The 18,535-nt window shown below is 37.6% G+C and overlaps 1 long non-coding RNA gene across 1 annotated transcript in view; it reads left to right on the plus strand.

Moving 5' to 3' along the window:
* The first annotated feature begins 279 nt into the window (after positions 1–279).
* The window catches only part of LOC125326714, a 32,351-nt gene continuing 14,095 nt past the window's right edge, over positions 280–18,535 (plus strand). The window contains exon 1 of the long non-coding RNA XR_007203959.1: positions 280–320. This is a non-coding gene — a long non-coding RNA (uncharacterized LOC125326714). The remainder of the gene's footprint in view (positions 321–18,535) is intronic.

Genomic DNA, 18,535 nt, shown 5'->3' on the forward strand with positions numbered 1-18,535 from the left:
TAGAGACTTTTATTTTCAGCTGCGGCAGGAGAGCGGGAGGGAAGAGAAGCACTCGGCTTGCTTTTCTTTCCAGCCAGCATTCGGCAGTTTTTTTTCTCAGCTCTTTTTTTCCTTCAGAGAGTTGAACCTTTGTTTTCCTGGGACTTCGTTTTTTCCCTTTTCTCTCTGCTGGATGGTTTTAACATCAGAATACATTGGGAGGACTTTCCACCGAGGCCTTGGCCCTGGAGGTGGGCCCACCACCCTGTCCCAGCTCCAAGGAGGGGGAGAGAGAGCTCTACGGAAGGACTCTGAAATTTTCCCAGGTTTCTCCCAGCAGGGTGAGGGGTTTTATTATTTAGCATTATTATCCTTTTCTCGTGTATCTGTTAAATAAATAGTTTTTATCTCTTTCCCTTTCCTTCGAGGAAAATTTATTTTTCCCAAACCTGGTGGGGGAGGGGTGGTTGTGCCCTCTCTCAGAGGATATATTTCTAAATTTGACCAAGCCGGAACATCAGGGAAAATTAAATTCTGCACATAATATAGCTTCAGAATTTGTACCTATGAATTTTTGCCTGACAGCAAGTTCCTCACAGATCAGAATTGAAATTCTTCATGTTCCTTAAGATGTATTACTGCTCTAGAGCTGCTGCCTGACAACACAGATTGAGACCACAAATTACTTTATCTTCTTACTCTAATTCTTACTCCTGTAATCAAAGGAAAACAACATTTTACATAGCCTATATGAACAGTCACATTTAAAAAACCAAACTGAATATTAAACATTTGAATGTCAGATGCTCAGAACAAATGTTTGTTTTCAGTCCAAAGATTAAAAAAAATAAAAGGCCATGCCAAATTCAAGTAACTTCAAAAATATTTCATAACATTCCACTAACAGAATGAGGCATTTAATTTTAATTTTATGCATAACCACATGTGTATTGAGCAAGACTGAATCCACCTAAATATATAAAAAGAAAAAAACGTGGCATTAGGGATTTTGAGACAAAATTATGGAGCCCATGTAAATTTTTCTTTCAGTTCTGTATGCATAACATTTCAAGTCTATCTGTATAATTTATAGTATATACCCTGGTTTTAATTTATCTAAACACAAGGTCTGTTTCATAAACATCAAAGATAATGAAAATGCCTTTTAAATTAATCTGTTGGAATCTATATGTTTATTCCACATTAACTTCCTTTATTTGTAAACCTCACACATGAGAAATGACCCCTCCTGTGCTGTCTCTGCTTAATGTCAAAGCTGTAGGGAATAATGCTTATAACACTAGCTGCATTCTCTCACTGATGTCTGGCAATTAACGCTGCATCTGGAATCAGAAAACTTCAAAATGTCTTTCATTACTACCTGTCTGGGTGGCAGGGAGGAAATGAAAAGAAGTTTTTTATTCTTGTCACATCTAGTAGCAGGATTTACTAGAAGCACACCTTGTTCCAGTTACATGGAGTAAGATTATACCAAAGCTGCTGATCTGTTTCCAGAGGAATTGTTACAATTCCTGAGAGAAATAGCCAGGAGTAATAGAATTTTAGTAGAAATGGATCTGTTAACAGCTAGGAAAAAAATTGCTACAGCCAGATAGACCTGTGGTGTCATACTTAAAATTTCAAGCATGGTCGATAAATTAAGACTGAGAGGAGGGAAAACATATTGAAAGAAAGTTCTACTAATTCAAAACTTAACTCCCTGTGATTTGCCCCATCTTGTGCTTTCGCTGATAGTTCCCATCATGTGGCTGTTAGACCAGGGAATGAACCTCTCTTTTAAATCACTTTATGCTCAAGCCCCGGTGTATCTTAGCTAATCCACTCAATGAGGTAGGAGATATTTCATACTTCCCTGCTGCAGCTTGGCAGAAAGCATTTACCTGCTGGGACCAAATCTGAAGACTTGAGGCATTGAGAAAAGCTAAAAAAGAAAAAAGAGGGTGCTTGGATGTCACTTGGATGAAGCACTTGAGTTATCACTATCCAGATCATCAGGGAAATGTTGAATCTGTTTTCTCTTGTAGTTAATGTCTTTCGGGTTTACACAAGTAGCCCTGGCATTTGAGGTGTTAAAACAATACCTCTAATCCAAAAGACATGTTGCTATGGTGGTGATAGCATGCGTTTGGTAGGTCAAGAGATTGTCTACTTCTCCAGGTAAATATTTTCAGTTCTAACTAGTGCTCATAAAAAAAAAAAACCCTGAAGATTACATTTTTCTGCATATTAATGTCTAAACACAAATAACATGCCTCAATTATATTGTTTGGTGAAAGGAAAGGGAAGTAACAGTTATCCCTTGTGCTCTTGAAAAATGGACATAGACATTTCCCAAAATACCTCATTTAGCTTCATATAGAACATAGCACACTATGAAGGAAGGTATGGGTTAATCCCAAACCACAGGCGAGTTCACTAGGATGAGTATAGAAATTTCTAGTTTGAAGACAGTGAGTCACTCTGACTGATGTGCCCACAGAGTTGCAAACATGTAAAGCCAGGAGTGTTGCCTCAAACCTTGTGCCAAAATGGATGTGCTGCCACAGTCTGTGCACACGAGATTTGTTATTGACTGAGTTATATCCACAAACATGGAAGACCTGAGTTTCTGATACAGCTGATGATCAATCTTTACATCAAAGAAGTCTAGATAGATAGGTATAGATATAGATTAGATATAGATATAGATGATAGATATAGATGGATATAGACAAGAAAATGGGGCTAATTTTCAAAGAGATGCCTAAATTTTGGTGGAATTCAAGAGGAAATCAGTAATGTATGGTTGATGTACACAAGAGCACTGATGATTCTAGAGCCCAAAGCTACTTTCATCTTTAAAATTGCAGGGATTAATGGTACTTCAAATCAAAATATGAAATAACTTCATTTCCAAGATTCTGGGCTTGGGTGAGGATGTTTGCTTTATCTTGTGTTTGAAATTGTGCTTAGATTTGCCATAACATGATTTTTTTTTTTTTTTTTAATTGAAATAGTGCAAGTCCCATAGTTAAAAGCAATACAAATGTTAAAATGGAAAAAAATAAAAAAACAGATGACAGATTTCTGGATCCCTGAGCATCCCCAACCACTGTTCTGCTGATAAAATATCCACACCTTACTGAGTGGACATGAGCTCCGTAAACAGATATTCTTAAAGAGAAAAGGAAATGTTGAATAGCTGACTTATTTTGTTGCAGTTCTGCTCTGACTGACAGTTAGGGGTTTAAAGGGTGGTTGCCATGACCAGAACACCCAGCCCGACCTTAAGTGCAGCTAAATCCAATAGAAACTCTCAACTTTACTCTTTTGCCCTAGAGACAGCTACAGGTCAATAGTTACTTTCTGAGTTATTTGCGGCTAATCAGAAAAGCATGTGCAGATGTTGAAAGATTGAATTTATATCTCTGGGAGTGATTCAGGTACTTTTAAAAATATATTCCTTTTTAAAAATTATTATTATTATTTAAAATGGCACTAAGACTTTGGCAAATCTTTCTGACTTCTGAATGAAATTTAAGTGTTTGTTGACTTTCTGTGGTCTAAACAGAAGCATCTTGAGGCAAAAGGAACAAATCAGGATATTTATTATTTAGCCAATCAATACTGCTGTACTTTTCTACAACTTTGTTGTAATAAAATGTGTTGCCTTATAAATATAACAGACATTGCCTTGCTCGTTTGCCAAAGCTAGGATGTACTTCAGTTTGAAAATAGATTCCTTTACTTTCTTATAGAAATGCCTGCTTTTAGAGAAGGCAAATCAAGTTACAAACATGTTCAGTCTAAATAATTCAGAAATTATCGTAGGCAGCCCTTAACCATACTCCAGGAGGAAATACCTTCTGTATATTGAAATGCCATTTCTCTCTGACCCTTACAGCAGAATTCAGTCATGCCTTTTTTTTGTTTAACTAAGGGAGTCCTAAGTGGTTGCAGTAGTACAGGGTGTATTCATTCTGCCACAAAAAGTCACTGAGGAGTGCATTTAGCCAGCTTGAAGTCTTGGGGAGGGTGAGGGGCAGAAAAAGCCCAAGCTGTGCTTTGAACACAAATGCTGAAAACTTTGTCAGCGTTTTAAAATTAAGTTTCAACTATTCATATGTTAAGACTTTAGGGAGATGAATTAGGACAGCTGAGAAACTGATTACAGCCTCATGTTGCATTTTTTCACTTTGCTGTTCATGTAGCCAAGTTGACACAGCCCCTACTGAAATACTTCTATCTCATGATACATGTATCAAAACCGAATAGATAGGATGGTTGATTTTGTGCCTTTCTTGTTCTGCCACATGCTTTTACTTTGAACCACATGTCATCAATAGAGCTAATGGGATTTTGGCATGAAGCCAAAGGGGTGAGAGAGGAGAGGGGGATGGGGGGAGATGGATGGGAGCGAGATGAACTACTGAGAGAAGCACTGCTGCCTTTCTTTACACTAAAGCAATGTCAGGTTTATTAGGCTTCCCTTTAGTCCTTCCTGACAGGACTGGAGGCACTTCTCTATACTTGTATGTCTCATGCATTCATGAGCCTCTTTGACACTATTGCATCTTTTGTTAGAGCTGAAAATGCAGATCATTGCTCTACCCTTCCTTCAGCTGCCATATGGCATTGTGGAAAGGAGCCCACAAAGGAAGGAGAGGGAAATGAAAAAAAAAAAGGGAGGAGGGGGAAGAAGAAATGAAACTACCAGCAGATGAAATTGATTTATTTTCACCATTAGGGAGTAGGGGGATGGAAGCCTTTTGGAATATGAAACCTTCTCCCAGAGCAGGCAGGCAGGCTGCCTGCATGACAGCCCGGGTAGATGTTAAAAAATAACACGGCTTGAAAATAGAAGCACCATTGTTTTGCTTAACTACTGTAACAAATTTATATGAAATGGAATGCATAATCTAAACTGCTAAAGTTGCAGACTTCTATTTTTCCCCCCGCCTGAAAGAGGTAAAATCCATGTAAACCCAAATGCTCCATAGGTGTAACAGTCTGGCATCACTGTGTATTTTTCTAAAAACTCTCAAAATATCTTTGGTGTACTCTGCATCTTGCAGTGCTAAACCCTTCCTAAAGTAGCAATTAGAGCACTTTATATAATTGCTTTAAAAACAAACCAAAAATGTATTGGAGAGAAAGAAGCTTCGTATTTCAATTCTTTGGTTAGTTTTCTGTGGGGTCCTTGCTTTATGAAACACTAAATAAAATGTTTGAAAGAAAAACAGTACTGCATATGCTGTGTATTAGCTGAACTTGATACTCTTGCTTACTCCACCAGGTTTATATTCCCTTCTTATATAAAAGCACAACTCAGACTGGATACAAGCAAATTGTGTTTTTATAAATAGGTTTTACAATAATCAAAATTTAAAACATTACTTAGATTAATCTAAACATTTTAAAGAATTTGCTTCCCTTGTTCCCGTTGATCTTTTGATTTTAAAGTGGATATCAGTAAAGAGGTGGCTTTAAAAATTTCCATTGTGTCAGAAAAATTTGTCTATATTTTCTGAAGTTTGCTCAGAAGATTCTGTTCAAGAAGTTATACAGTATTAATTTAAAATTATGGATGTAAGTTTGCTCCTTTGCTTTCAGTAATCTCAAGACCAGATAAGTGACTAAGAATCTTGCTTAATCAAGAATTAGATGCACAGATTCTACAGTTAGTTCACTCATATTTGGAACAGTGTTTTCGTTTATTTGTTTGGAAGGTCCTTTTTGATGCAACAGTTTACCTCTGTACTGAGTTCTGCTCTTCTGGATGTGTGATATGTGCTGCTTCTTGGGTGAATATTTTTTTGTGTGTGTATGAAAATATTCCTGATGAAAATAATACACTATTCAATCTGTTCTGATGCCTTAGGTTTTAACTTTCATATTTTTCAAATCCTGTACTGCCTAGTGTGTAACTCTGAAGTTTCCTATAGCCTGTTAACTTCCGCTCTCTCATGCTAGGTAGACATAAGAAAGCCTCTCCAGGCCTGCTCTCCAAGGACACTCAGACCATCCTAAGCCCAAAATGTAAACCAAAGCCTCTAAAAGGAGGGGCAAGCTTGAGGAAATTACATCATTAACTGAAGCTTTAATTGGAGAATTAACCCTGATATGCAAATTAACCAAACTTATAAAGGAGTGAAGAACTCGTGACCTGTCGTCCATCTTGGGGTCCATCTTAGCAGTAGCCTCTGGCTCCCCAGGGTATACCTTTGAAGGCCTTCCAAATAAATAGCTACCTTTATTCCCTTATTCTTGTCTAGTCTCTGTTTTCATGTGGCCTCTCAAGGCATCAGTTCTGTTTATTAATGTCCAACCACAGACGTTTCAAGGAAACAATGCCTGTGACATGTATTGGCAGTTGTACATGTTGTATTCCTTCATAACTTAGACATTTAAGATTATTTGCAAGAAAGAGGTTCAATTGCTGTCTCTACATAGCTGTGCTGAAAGTGCTAGTTTTTCTAGTCTCTACTTGCAAAATGGAGTTTTTCCATTCCTTCTTTCCTGAATGTATAAGGTCCTCAGCCCCGTCAATGACAGGAAAAAAGACATAGGCAAGCATCTGCCTTGCAGTCATATACTGGAGTCTTTCCACGTCTCTGTTCCCCTCTTCCATTGAAATGTCTATCCAAGCCCCACTGCACTTCCAGCTTACAGAATTTCTATGGGTGGAAAGCTAATAATGTCAGGATGTAGTGAAGAAGTGGGCATATATTGCATATGAGTGAGCCAATTCCTGGATATGTTGACTGGGGGCCTTGAAGTCTCTGAGCAGGTGCGAGCCTTGTCTTTACATTTTATACCACAATTAGGTGAAGAGGTCTTTTTGGAACACTTCCACTTTAAATTACTAGTGCTTGTTAGTTAACTTATGGATGCCTAAGAAGTGTGATGAGGAACAGACAGTCTTTTGGTTTTGGCTAAGGCACTGAATCAAGTCACAGAATCACTAAGATTTTATTACCTGGGGTGACACTGATTCTAAGGCCTTCTTACTAAAATAATGTTTACACTGTAGAATTGACCAGAGTGTTGGAGACAGATTTGATTGCTTTGAAGCTTGGAGCTGTGTTATTCGTAACTCACACACACTCTGTCAGCAGCAAAGTACTCATGAATATTTTCTCATATAGATGGATTTTATTGCAAACTTCTACAATATCAGACAGGAACTGGCTTATTCATCACATTTTTATTGAATAATACTTTTTTCATTTGGTAGAACAAGGAACATATTGTGACTATCAGGAATAATCCATACCTTGGTAATTATGCATGGTAAGTATTCATTGGCTTTTGTTACTGATCTGAAAGCATTCATGAGTGAAAGAACAAACTCTATGGTAAATGTTAGTCATAAAAATAATTTACTACTAGTAACATTTACAAGTCTTTCTGCATCATCAATAAGTTCAGAAATTATTTTGTCTATAGTCCTCCTCCATTCAAAGTTTTATTTGATGTTCCTTATGGCTGAGGGAGCAGGACTGAAAGAGGAGACAGTGTGGACAAGGTTGAACATATGCTTATAATATTCTGTATGGGAAGACTGGGCATGGTCCCAGCTTTAAGCAACTGCTTTTGATTTTGTTAAAACTTTCTTTTGTGTCAGTTTTCTTCAGAAACAATGAAGCTGCCAGCTTCATGGATAAAGCACAAAACACTAGGAGGTAAAATTTCGAGCAACCTCCTCCAGACTCGAGAGTTCCCTTCAAAATGCATGACAAGTTTGGTTACACATTTCACTTTTTTCAAAACAGAACATAAAGCTCTTGTCATTGGTTTAATCTTCAGTTTAATATCACAGTAAAAATCCCTCACCCTTTCCTTTACATGCTCTTTTCTTTCAACCCAGTTAAAAAGAAAAGAGCATGAAAACACCAGTCCCACCAGTAATTTTAGAGAAAGAAGGGACTACACAAATCCTACCTGTATCTCTCTGGTACGAAAATATTCATTTGTAGTATACCTAAGTGCTGTCTGCATGGTTAATTTGAAACACCAGTTCTCAAAATGCATCTCAGGATGAAGATATTGTGCCCATCTGAAGACCACACATTGACTAAAATAAAATATCCAGATTTTGGGGGAGAAATTTAAAACTCATAGTCCTTACCTGGAGGAAAATTCTCACAAATTAATTTTATACTAAGCAAAATGATGAGTAGTCAAAACTTTTCTATTGGGAACATATAGTTAACACTTTGGATTGGCAAGCAAACATAACTTGATCACGACTATCTGGTTAAAGCACTCCAGACACGAGAAAGGGGGAGAGAGTAAGGATTTTTGAATACCAGACTTTCCTGATGGAATGTTTTTTGCATTAATCACTGGAAGAAACACAAAACCTGAACTGAGGAGAGAGGGGAATGTAAGACCTGTTCTCAGAAAAGTTTCCTAGACGTTCATGCTCCACTTAACTATTTCTCTTATGCAAAGGGATACAACCACAACAGGAGAAATAAAGATCACCTCCTTGCAGCAATTATAGATATTCCTTGGAGGTAGGGGTTTGAGTTCTGCAGGTTGAAGAGAACATTGTGTTCAGGGCTTTTGACCCCCCTGGAATAATTTAGCAAATGAATAAAACAAAAGTGGATGTAAGTGTAGGAACAGGAAAAACACCTCTACTACGATTTCTGATAGTGATATTTTAAAGAAACCAACTCCTGTAATTTTCAAGAGTGGTACAAGACAAAGAATATTGAGGCACTGCCCTTCTAGTGACATGTCAGACCACATAAATTTTCTGTCATCTAGACCTTTTTAGTTCACCTAATCACAGTAACTTTGGTGTTGGTTTTACAATTTTACTGACAGACTATCACAAAAAAAAAAAAAAAATTATATTATGTTGCTGATAAACATTTATGCTACTGTCTACAGGAAGACAGATACCATTCCAACTCCTCTTATGTGCCTTTATATCTTATTGAGGTGTCATAACTTTTTATACCCATTTCAGTGAGTTGAAGGACTGATGTGCAAAATCAAGATGTTCTCTTGTAAAACTGGAGCTCTGAGTACAGATGTGCTCTGAATAGGTAAAATGTACAGATTATGTAGAATTATTTAGGCTTAATCAAATCAAATTAAACTAAAGCATTTCAGAAGATGTTAACAAAGCAAGATCTAAGAAAACCTTATAATTTTTGCTTATAAACACTTGGTGTTATGAATGTAAAGGCTTAATTTGAAATCCTATTACACCTGAATGGGATGTAGAAAAATGGATCCAGGAATTATTGTCTGGTTTATTGTAAATCTCTGTCTAGTGTACACAGAAAGGGAGAAAAGTATATGTGCGTGGAGGGAGAATGAGACTAAATGAGTTTTGAATCAATAAGCTTTGGATAGATCCTCCAGTGGGTAAATATAGCATGTATTTAAAAGTAGAATGATTACACCAGCAATGTCCTGGGTAGAGACTCCTGTTTTTATTTATCTTTCAATTTTGACTATTGTACCTCTTTACATAAAGTTTATTTCCTCAATGAGCAACTCTCATCTTCTTTTTTCACTTCTGCTAGTTTGTTTGCTTTTTTTACATATTAATATACTAAGCCGCCACAGAAAGTACTTTGGAAGTGGAGATCTAGTGAACCACAGGGTTATTTTTCACTAGATGCTATTTCCTTATGTTTGGCCACTACACTGTTTTTACTGGATGTTAACAGGAAATCTAGTCCTGTATACCTGACAAGGGGACAAAACAGTCTCAATGTCACTTAAGTAACTGGCCCACGACACTTCAAAACTCCCCCATTCTAGCAGAAGTTGTAAGGATTCCATGTTGCAGACTATTGGAAAGTTCCTAAAAAACCTCAGAAAATGTAAAGTTTAAGAGTGTTATGAAAGGCTAGTTCTTAAGAAGCATATCTGTTCAAATGCATTTTACAAGGCAGGTCAAAATGTGTATTCTGCACTTTAAATAATTTCTTCTCCTTGGCTTGAATGAGAAGATAAAACTTTCTTGAGCTTCTCCTTCAGGCCTACAGTGAGAGGACAGGATGTGTCTGGGAAGGTGGCATGTCTGGCCCACCGACAGATGACTAGCCAGTATCAGCAAGCAGGAACATGATTTGACCTTTGCTTCTGATGCAACTGTTACATCAAAAGATTAACCAGGAAGAAAACGACCATTCAAGGCAGGTTTCTGACTTAGCTTCAAATTTATCCCCCTTTTCTCCTTCGCTGGCTGAGGGATTTGTGGTCATAACTGAAACATACTTTAAAAGTCTTGCCGTTTTAATCTTTTGAGAATTCTGACATTGAATAGACCTGGAAAATTTAAATAAAAAGAGGATGAGAATATATCCTGTACCAGCTAAACCTCTGGTAGATACTAGATCACAAAGCAGTAGGAGAAATGGAAAAAAAAAAAAATTCATATCTTTTATGATCTGTAAATGCCCTAGAGTGGAGAGTGTTGATAAAAGAAATCAGTGTTATAAAAGAAACCAATGCTTGAAAAAATGTAGAGGTTTTTACTATAATAAATGAAAAAGCCACACAACAAAACCAATGAACTTTCCATCTTAAAACTGGCCAAAAGACTTTATCACTCAAATAACAGCATTTTGTTGCTTATGATCAGTAGGCTCCATGCCCTTTTTTTCTCTCTCCACTGTGCCATTAACTAGGAAAAGTCACCCTAGTTAGTCAGCCAAAAGGCTGAACCAGTGGACAGCATAAGGAATCTACAAGAGGAATAATGTCCTTACACCATTTATTTGTATACCCCAGTTATGAAATTTTTGCCTTCAGGCTAGTAACTTGCCTTTCACACTTTCACTAAGTGTGAAATTATTGGTATATCCTTTTCTTTTGCTCACAGAATGTCTCTTTTTGAGATCATGCCATATACCTGTGTTTGCATATTTTCCACATAACTGGTATTGCTAAAAATATTGTCAGTAGTGTTGTAGATTAGAACAGCAAATATACAGTGCAGCCATGTAGATGCTCACAGCTTTGAAAATCAAACTCCCTTGATTAAAATGTGTAGGAAAAAATCATGAAAGTCTATCAAGAACTAGTAGGAAATATATGTCTACGACTCAAATTTAGGAAGTCCATCGTCTTTAAAACCTTTGAAATGGGCATCGTATCCTCAGGGAACATTGTTCTATTGTTGATAAGCATCTGCTCCTGACCACTGCCAGAGGCACATGCATGTGCAGATTGAGCTTTGGGTAACTTATAATTTTGAGGAGTTACTTTAAGTATTTGTGGTGGTGTTTTGGTGGTGCTTTATTGTTGGCTGTTATTCTTTTCCTGAGACTTTAATAACCCAGGATACTGGTCACTAACTAAAGTGAAATCATGCACCAGTCCATTCAAAATTTTTCTACCACAGCAAAACATGCAGAAAAAGACGTTTTATGCACGGGGGAGTCACATTCACTGTCAAAAAAGCTTTTCGTTTGAGAGCTTTGTTGAAATACAAAACATCCACCAAGATACTGCAAATGTCAAAAATTATCTTTAAAAAAATTTCATGACAGTTTCCTAGGCCTACATCTGTAGTAGGAATATGTGTGTTTTAAGGAAGGTTATAATTTTTTGTGCATAATTAAAATATACATGGATTATTTTAAAAGTTTCAGATTTTTTTTTATTAAGGATATTCAAAATATTAGCTGCATTACCTAAACAAAAGGCCTTATCAACCAATTGTGACAGGATTCCTGAAAATACGAAAGAAATGGAATACATTTAATACATCTTAAGAAAAAAACTTACTAAAAATTATGTTTCTTTTTTTCTTTCTTTCATGAATATCCCTCTGTTTTCAATGTTACTGGTGCAAAATTATTTGCCATTGAATATTAGCCCCTGTATACTGTGTATTTGGTCTCAAGTCCCTTCCTTATGCTGAAACAAAAGCCTTAGATTTAGCTTTGAGCATACATACATCTGTAGAATAAAAATGCTTTTGTACCTGAAAAGAGGAGCAAAATGGGAGATTCAATCACTATAAATTTATGCTTTGTACAACCTAGAGAAAGAAACTACTTCCAAGAATAACACTTTCAAAGCTAGTTTTGCTTTATGTACATACCAATGGTGGAATTACTGTGATCCTGCTGTAATGTCTTGTGAGAAAACATGTGAGATAATGCAACAACCATGAAATTAAAATAGACTACTTCTGTAGGGCAGACCATTATTACATGGTGTCTTATTTCTCAGAGGGTCCATTATCTCTTCATCAGCAGAAAAATCAGGCTCTGCAATGAAGGGCCACAGACTGAGCATTAGAGGAGGCAAAACAGTAGAGGAAAGGCCATGGGAGAATAGAATGTGTCACTGTCACATCTCACCAGCCTTTATGTAGTGAACTGAATTTTGAAATTCAGCAGTTTTAAAAAATTGTGTCATTTATAAGTGCCAACTGCTGAAGAAGATAAGGGAAGAAGGTAACCTGTTTAAAACTCAAAAAAACCCCAGCCACAAAACTTCTATACCTGAAAGTAGTTTATTTTCCAGCACAGCCCTTGAATTTTAATGAAACATTTGGGGAAACTTGTAAATGAAAATGGAAATGTTGCTTTCTGAGAAGCTGGCCTGGCACAACATGTGAATTATTTAGAGACAACTTATATTGTTTCTTCTTTTAAAGAGCTAAGAAAATGTTTGTGGGTTGGTTTGTTTTTTTTTTCTTGTTGCATTAGTCTTAATTGGTTTTATTTCCTCATCACTTAATTCCAAATTCTTAATTCCAAAATCTCTTCAAAACACAATAGCTGTGCCTCATAGTAATTAAATAACAGTACCCAACATAATAGTATTAATGAATTTTTACCTGCTCTACTGCAACTCAGGAGAGGAAAATTAAACTTCTTGATAATCCTGATTGCATCACAAGATGTGAAAGGGCCTGGATTACAATGTGTCAATTCTAAAATCTTGCCTCAGACATAACCTCAAATACCCAAAATACCTCAAAAGACAAAACATGCAAAACTAAAGAGCTATTAGTCCAAGAAGCAAAGTCTGTAACTGCATCAGTATCTAGATTTTTAAAAAAAATTACTTATTATTTGCTTAAGATTATTGGACTTTAGGCCCAATTCTAAACAACTTCCTCAATGATGTTTTAATAGTTAAGTAGTAAAAGAATCTACATATCTGGGATATTGCCCAATTTTAAAAATTTCTATTGGTTTAAAAAAAGACTTTAGCTCTTGTTATTTTCCAGACATTTAAAAGAAATCTAATCCTACAACAACTAGGCTTTCTCTTATTTTTAATTTACATTATTATTAATATTTTGATGAAATATATATATAGGCACATACACACCATAAATGAATGGAATTTCTCCAAATGTTGAAGGTAACTAAGGATATTATGACCAGGAGGCTGTATTCCAAATGATACTTAACATTTGAAGTATTTTGCAAAAAATTAATATGTTATCAGTAAAATTAAAGGCATCACAGACCTTTATGTACCTTATACTTGCTCCATCGGTAAAAACCATTGGAGAAAGGTTTAAAATATATTTAAATTACAGAATTACAAAATCATTTAAATTGGAAAAAAACCCTGAGGTCTTTGAGTCCACCTTTGACTGATCACCACTTTGTCAACATGACCCTGGCACTGAGTGCCATGTCCAGTCATTTCTTGAACACTTCCAGGGATGGTGACTCCACCATCTCCCCAGGCAATCAATTCCAATGCTTAGCAATTCTTTTCATGAAGAAATTCCTCATGCTGTCCAGGCTGAACCTTTCCTGGTGCAGTTTAAAGATTTGTTCTTTTGTCCTGGAGTCAGCTCCCTCCTGGCCACCACCTCCTTTCCATAAGTCGTAGAGAGTGATAAGGTCCCCACTGAGCCTCATTTTTCCCAGGCTAAACACCCCTAGCTCCCTCAGCTGCTCCTCATCAGACTTGTGCTCCAGACTGTTCCCCAGCTCCACTGCCCTTCTCTGGATGCACTCCAGACCCTCAATGTCCTCCCAGAACTGGACACAGCAGTTGAGGTGTGCTGAGTACAGGGGGACTCACTGTGTGGGTCCTTCTGGCCACACTGTTCCTGGTCCAGGCCAGGATGCCGTTGGCCTTCTTGACCACCTGGGCACACTGCTGGCTCATGTTCAGCTGCTGTTGACCAGCACCCCCAGGTCCTTTTCCACTGGGCAACTTTCCAGCCATTCTTCCCCAGCTGGTAGCACTGCCTAGGGTTATTGTGGCCAAAGTGCAGGACCTGGCACTTGACTTTGTCAAACCTCATGCAGTTGGCCTTGGGCCATCCATCCTTCCTGTCCAGATCCCTCTGCAGAGCCTTTCTGCCTCCCAGCAGATCAACACTCCCACCAAGCTTGGCGTTGTCCATGTATTTACTTGATCCCCTCAGCTAAATCATCAGTAAAGATCTTATTAAACAGGACTGGTCCCAGCACTGATCTCTGGGGGACACCACCAGTGACTGGCCGCCAACTGGGTGCAGCACTGTTCACCACCACTCTCTGGGGCTGGCTGTCCAGCCAGTTCTTAACTCAGTGAAAAGAACACCTGTCCAAGGCATGGGCTGCCAGCTTTCCCAGGAATATGCTGTGGGATACAGTGTCAAAAGCTTTGCTGAAATCCAGGTAGACACATCTGCAGCCTTCCCCACATCCACCAGGTGGGTCATCCAGTCATAAAGGGAGATCAGGTTGGCCAGGCAGAACCTGCTTTTCCTAAAACTGTGCAGGCTTTGCCTAATCTCATTGTTTTGCTCTATGTGCCAAGTGATTGATCTCAAGATCTATTCCATAACCTTGATGGGCACTGAGGTCAGGCTGGCAGACCTGTTGTCCTCTGGATCCTCCTTCTGGCTCTTCTTGTTGGCCAACCTGCTCATGTGGGACCTCCCCAGTTAGCCAGGACTTCCAGGGATGGAGAACTTCCATTACTGAGCTGTGCTTAAAGGAACGCAGAAGAAACATGAGTAGAGGTAGACTCCACTGACTCTTCCTGTTGGCTTTATTGTGTTACCCACACACAGGGAAATTTGAGACCAAAAGTACACTAGTCACCTCTACTCCCTGTATTGCTTCTGCCAGTTTCATGCAGAAGTCTTAGGTGGTGCTTGGCTCTAATGTTTAAGCAAATAAGGTGAGTTCTCGAAGTAAATCAGCAAGCTTTTTTTGCTCGTGTAACTTCTCACCCTAGATAAAGGACTGTGAAGTATAGCTTTCAAAGCAATAGCACTTGCAGAATCCTCAAGTGGCCTAGTAACTGGAACTCTGGGATGTTCTTCAGTGAGAGATGGAGCTGGAGAAATACTGTATATATCCTCAAGTTTATAGAGTCCCTCAGGTTTCTATAAGCACTGGGTGATATCCTGTCATTTTTGTAGCTATAAAATTATAGCAAGAGTATCTATTTATTTGTTTTTTAGCAACTGAGCATAGAACTGTTGGGTTTAAGTGCTTTTTTTTTCCTGCTTATAGAAGAATTATAGCAAGGCAAGACAGAAACATAACGTCCATTCTTCAGAATACATACAATAAGAAAAAATAAAAGTGCACTCATTTGGGATTTTATTAAATAAGGTTTTCTGGCAGAATAACATTGTAATGATGTTTTTAACTGAAGATTTAAAGATTAATGCTTTTTGTTAAATTATGTCCTGATAAGATTATTTCTCGCACATACTGAAAGATCAGTCTCTCATTTTAGTGAGTAAATTGCCTTATACCACCTGCATACCCCACAGCTTTCTTCTTCATGTTTCCTTTCTATTTTCATATCCATGGGAACGGAATCTGCTCTTCATATTCAGCAAATATGCCTCCTGCTGCTGCCTCTGCTGCCTTAGATTTAGACCTGAGTTACCATGTCTTTTGCAATGATGTTGAACCATCAAGAGTGTTTTTTGCAGTCTGGAGATTCTGGCACAATCCTCCCAAAAATAGGTCATCTCACTGTCTTCTTTCCAACTCATTTCTGACTGGATTTTTGGGTTCACATAGACCCATTTAAATGTACTTATGATAGAATACATCAGGATAACTCTGCTCAACTCAGAGAAGTTTAGATTCATGCAAAGATGATCAGAATAGCAGGAATACATGAGCTAATGCCAAGTTGGGGGAATTTTTTTCCTATGTTTGACAAGGATGCTCTACTTCTATGACATTTCTAACTAATTATTCCTGTTATAATGCAGATAACATTCCTTGTTCTTTTCAGTTTTTATAGGTCAGAGATGTTTATCTCCAGTACCCTGGGACAATGCATACAGAATAACTGTCTATTTGATTTTTAATGCACTCAGTAGTTACAGTGTCACTAAAACCTACCTACAGAGGATCAGAACAAAGTCTGAGTTTTCAGTGAATCAGAGTTATATTTTTCTAGTGTCAAGGAAGAGAAATGATTGCTCTGTTTTAGATATACTAAAGGAAGATTATAGTTTCAGAACTGCTGTCTCCAGCTGTCTCCCATTTCTAGTCTGTTTTGTTCCTTATCATCTTTACATTCTGAATGTTTTGCTCTCTTGCTTTCAATTTAAACATGGTGCAGACGTCTTACAGCATATTGTTGGATGTGAGGCTTTAAACTGACAAATTTTCTCTTTTCATATCCTCTCCAACCCTTTCATTGGATTTCATGCTTTACCTTTGCAAATATTTGTGAAGATCATAAAGAGATCAGGGAGAGGAATGTTCCAGACAAATGAGACTAGTAAATTTTTTCAGCTTGTGATTTGTTCTTGGTGTAGTCACCATTTATTTCACATAAAGTAAGAAAGTCTGGGCATTATGAAGCTTACACGGAAACCAAGATATATAATATCAGGTGTTGTGAACGAGGCTGAGACTTTTGAAAGGAAAAGTCAACTCGTTTATTTATTAACTGCTGAGAGCGGGAACCCAGGATAAGCCCAGGCTCCGCACAACAAGCCAGAATAAAACAATACACAAAAAAAGACAGCGAGACCCACTGGGTGCTCCCTTGGACCCCAAGCTCTGCAGGAGGACCCCCCCTGGGTGCAGGTAGCTTTTAAAGTCTTTGGTGCCACCGGACTGGTGCCTTTCTTAATCCTCGTGCTGATTGGTCCCTTTCCTGTTCACTGGTTGGTCTATACCTCTGTGCATTCCTCACCAATCATTTTCAAACAAGTCCATTTCATTGGTTGGCTCGTTCTCCAATCGCAGTCTAGGGCATCATCCTCATCCCTACGAAGCAATGCACTAGAAAGTTCCTTCTATTAAACCCATTGGGTCCTTGTTAGATCCCCATCCAGTGGTTACATTCCAGCATTACACCCGTACAGTCTTACAACTTCCCTTCAATTAACATGTCCATCTATTCCACCCTCAACTCCCCTCTTTTATATCTCATTTAAACAGTAATAACCAACACCCTGAAACCAATTCATTTATTACATCAGGAAGCTCGGTACTGGTGAAGTTACCAAACAATGAATGTGATGAAAAGTGACCACCGGGTGATAGAGGGCAGGAAATTAAAACCATCGACACCCCAATTGGTATCATGTTCAGTATGATGCTGTAAAAGAGGACTGATGTGATAACACAAGAAAATCAGTGCGATCATTACATTTGAATCTAAACCTACCTCTGCCTCTTGAACAAGTTTTTACTAAATGTTTTCTTTCCTGAAATGTTTGAATGACGTATGATTGTTAATCTAATAGTCAACATGTATATTTTCCTTATAAGAGTTACAAACACAGAGATAATGAAATAAAAGGTTATTTTGTCAGAAAATGGAGGTATTGGAAACTGTAGAAAATAGGATATGTAGGCTGGAGTCTCAAGTTTAACACATTCATTTCACACAAGATTTTCTATAACACGGAACCAAAGCAGTCAGAGTGCAGCACTGCAAAATTCCCAGTGGGTAGGGGAATGATCACAAAGCTGGTAAAGGTGACTGTGTCAGAAGCTCTTGTATCTCAGGGATGAAAAGAGATTACAAAAGGAAAAAAACACACTGAGGAGCATGGTACTGCATGGAAGATCCAGGGCTGTACAGCAAGAGATGGCCTCAGAAAACTAAGAGTGTAAGAGTTACAGATTCAAATTCATATTTCAGTTCTTTTTCTTATTCTTGTATTAAGGAAGGCAAAATTATCTCTACAAAAAAATGTTATTGCCTATTTTGGAGGATTTCTTTTAAGCCAAAACTTTTTTAATGTTCAAAGTTGTAGAAAAAATTATATTTTGTATGTTTAAAAAAAATATAGTTAATCCCAACTGCAAACTATAAATATATATCTCTTAAAATTAAAAAGGCCACCAAGAGAGGTTATTCAGAATGGAGATACGGGCAAAATTTCTATATTCTATAGTATATGAGAAAGTGCATAGGCAGAAAATAAGCTGTTACAGAGGGAAATGAACTAAGGTTTAAAAACCTTAGGCATTAAAAAGTGTTCTTGAAGCACTTCTTTACACTAATGATGAATGTGGGGATAAAGTAAAACCTATCCTTAGATCTGCAGTGAAGTAGACATATGACATATCACAGAATTTCAGAAATACATACCATTTTTGCAGTTTAAATAAAG

Source organism: Corvus hawaiiensis, chromosome 5, assembly GCF_020740725.1.
Source record: "Corvus hawaiiensis isolate bCorHaw1 chromosome 5, bCorHaw1.pri.cur, whole genome shotgun sequence".
Classification (NCBI taxonomy): domain Eukaryota; kingdom Metazoa; phylum Chordata; class Aves; order Passeriformes; family Corvidae; genus Corvus; species Corvus hawaiiensis.